At 35.6% G+C, this 2606-nt stretch overlaps 1 pseudogene across 1 annotated transcript; it reads left to right on the forward strand.

Annotated features, from left to right (window-relative positions):
- The first annotated feature begins 551 nt into the window (after positions 1-551).
- Positions 552-2321, forward strand: LOC144449404 (dynein light chain 2, cytoplasmic pseudogene; annotated as a pseudogene). The gene is made up of 2 exons (XR_013482163.1): positions 552-672; positions 1552-2321. The product of XR_013482163.1 is annotated as a dynein light chain 2, cytoplasmic pseudogene (transcript).
- Positions 2322-2606: the final 285 nt, after the last annotated feature.

Here is a 2606-nt window from a genome sequence, read left to right on the forward strand (position 1 = left end):
ACAACATTAATTAAAACGATTAAAACGTATGCTCCTACCTTTGAAAATTTATCGAATTGTTTCATATTTATATCCTTTAATGATAATAATATACGATATATATCTTCACATATGAGACAATTTTATTTTATTTTATTTATTTCATCTGAGCTTTGTAACCTAGAGTAATTCCTCTGGGGATTATTATCAGTATTATGTGTTCTAATAAACTTCTACGCTAGTGGTCAAAAACACGTTCTGCGTGAATATTAACGAATGGTAATATCATGTAATAAATAACTTGACTTGCCAGTCTAGACATGTACGTACATGTGACTTTTAACCCTTAACCCATAACGTTGCATTGTGGGATGATATATTACGCCGGTGGAAAATACCATCTGGCATCTAATTGAAAGAAAGGTATGCTTGAATTTACACGAATCAATGTTTATCACACAGGGACGCCGCTGGTTGATATAGACTACGGACGAAGAACGCTACTTTCGACCAATGAGAATAGGACAAAAAAGCAGTAACCCAATCAACACAAACATAGTATCCAGGTAGCAAGATGCACAGCCGTGTTATCGCGCTGTACATCCTCACTTGAGAGCCAACAAGAAGAGCATCAGGACAAGAAGGAAATCCATCGTTTGTCTATTTGTTGATCTTGAACCAAAGTACAAACAGGTAAGACACAATCGTGAACTATACGATGCCTTGAGTATAATAACGTCAAAATGTACCTATGACTAGACTGCCAATCACACACCAAACTTTCTCATTCAAGACACGACACATGTCGACCGACACACATCACGTGACCTGGGAGATATAAATATTAAGTTTGTGCTTGATTAAATTTCGAAAAAAAAGTTACTTGCTTTGAATTTTTTTGACTAATGAGAATGGGGAAATAAAACCAGTAAACCAATCAGCACAAATGTGGTACCTTGACTGGCAGCGCAGGCAGGTACATGTAAACTTTAAATTGCCTCTCCTCGGTCGCTACTTTCACTTCAAAACTAGATATACATATAGCCTAAAAAGATGAGCATCAAGAAGGAAATTCGTCGTTTGCTTATTTATTGATCTTCTTTTAATTTTACAAACAGGTAAGAAACAAGTGAAATAAAAGGAGATGCCTTGAGTAATAACGTCCCAATTTTAATATGTATGAAAGCGACTGAGTAATACTCAACACTTTCTCAATTGAGTGACATCACTATCATCTGATACCTGAAGTGGCTATTGTTCGCAATTGCACAACATATACAAAACAAATCTGACCTGAGAGATATAAATATTGAGTTTGTGGTTGATAAACTTTCGAGAGGGAAACAAGTCATTTACTTTGAATTTCTAGCATGTTTGACGTTTATATTTTGCGTCGTCAAACACAACCTGAACACACAATCTGTCAATTTAAATTTGCATAATTATCTCTATTCAGTTCTGAAATTCATAAGGTGGCGAGATTGTTAGAAAACTTGCAGTTGCCATAGTAACATGTTTCTTGATCATAATAAAGTTTTCAGTCAAGTTTTTAAACTTTAATTTCACCAACAGCAACCATGTCTGACAGGAAAGCAGTTATCAAGAATGCTGATATGTCCGAGGAGATGCAGCAAGATGCTGTCGACTGTGCAATACAGGCTATGGAAAAGTTCAACATTGAGAAGGACATTGCTGCCTACATCAAGAAGGAATTCGACAAAAAGTACAACCCAACCTGGCATTGCATCGTCGGCCGGAACTTCGGTAGTTATGTGACACATGAGACCAAGCATTTTATCTACTTTTACCTCGGTCAGGTTGCAGTTCTACTGTTCAAATCTGGATAGATGCTGCCTTCTCTGGTCTTTAAGACACGAACTTACTACGTAAACCAAACACTATCACAATTGACAAATATGATATATATTTTGTGTATAACAGACTTTCTGACCTTAAAGCTGACAATTTGGGTTGTGGCAATTTATAAAGTCACAAACCGTACATGTATATAATTTCGTAAGTTAAGAGCCACTTTCTTTCCATGATCTCTCACCTATATCTAGTCATTGTACGACAGCCATGCCATATACCTTGATTTTTTTGGATGGGTGCGTTGTTGACAAGTTATTCCATATACTAGTACTTGAATATACATTGACGTATCTAGTCATTGTACGACAGGCATGTACATTTTTTTGGGATTGATGTATTGTTGACAAGTTATCCGAATTCCATGTACTTGAATATATCATTTTACAACAATGTGCATCATAACACATTGTCTTGATCAACTCAGTAGCAGTATAGAAAAATTCACATAATTTATTTTGTTTAAGTAGGAAAGGACACACAGAAATAAACCAAGTTCGCATGTTTAAATCAAACTATAGTAGTTTCTGTTTTTATTGTCAGTAAATGATTAATATGTTAGCATCACCAGGATATAACAATAAAAACAGTGCACAGTTCAACGCAGTGGTAAAAAATAAATCCACAGAAAGATAGTATTAGACTGAGTGCAAAGGACGGCCGAAGAAAATGGATGATTTATGTTTGAACGGTTCGTTTTATGGCTATCTCAGTCAGTCTCAGTGTTAATGGTAGAAATGTGTGGATTTTTGCACTCT

This window comes from Glandiceps talaboti, chromosome 18 (genome assembly GCF_964340395.1).
Source record: "Glandiceps talaboti chromosome 18, keGlaTala1.1, whole genome shotgun sequence".
Lineage (NCBI taxonomy): Eukaryota > Metazoa > Hemichordata > Enteropneusta > Spengelidae > Glandiceps > Glandiceps talaboti.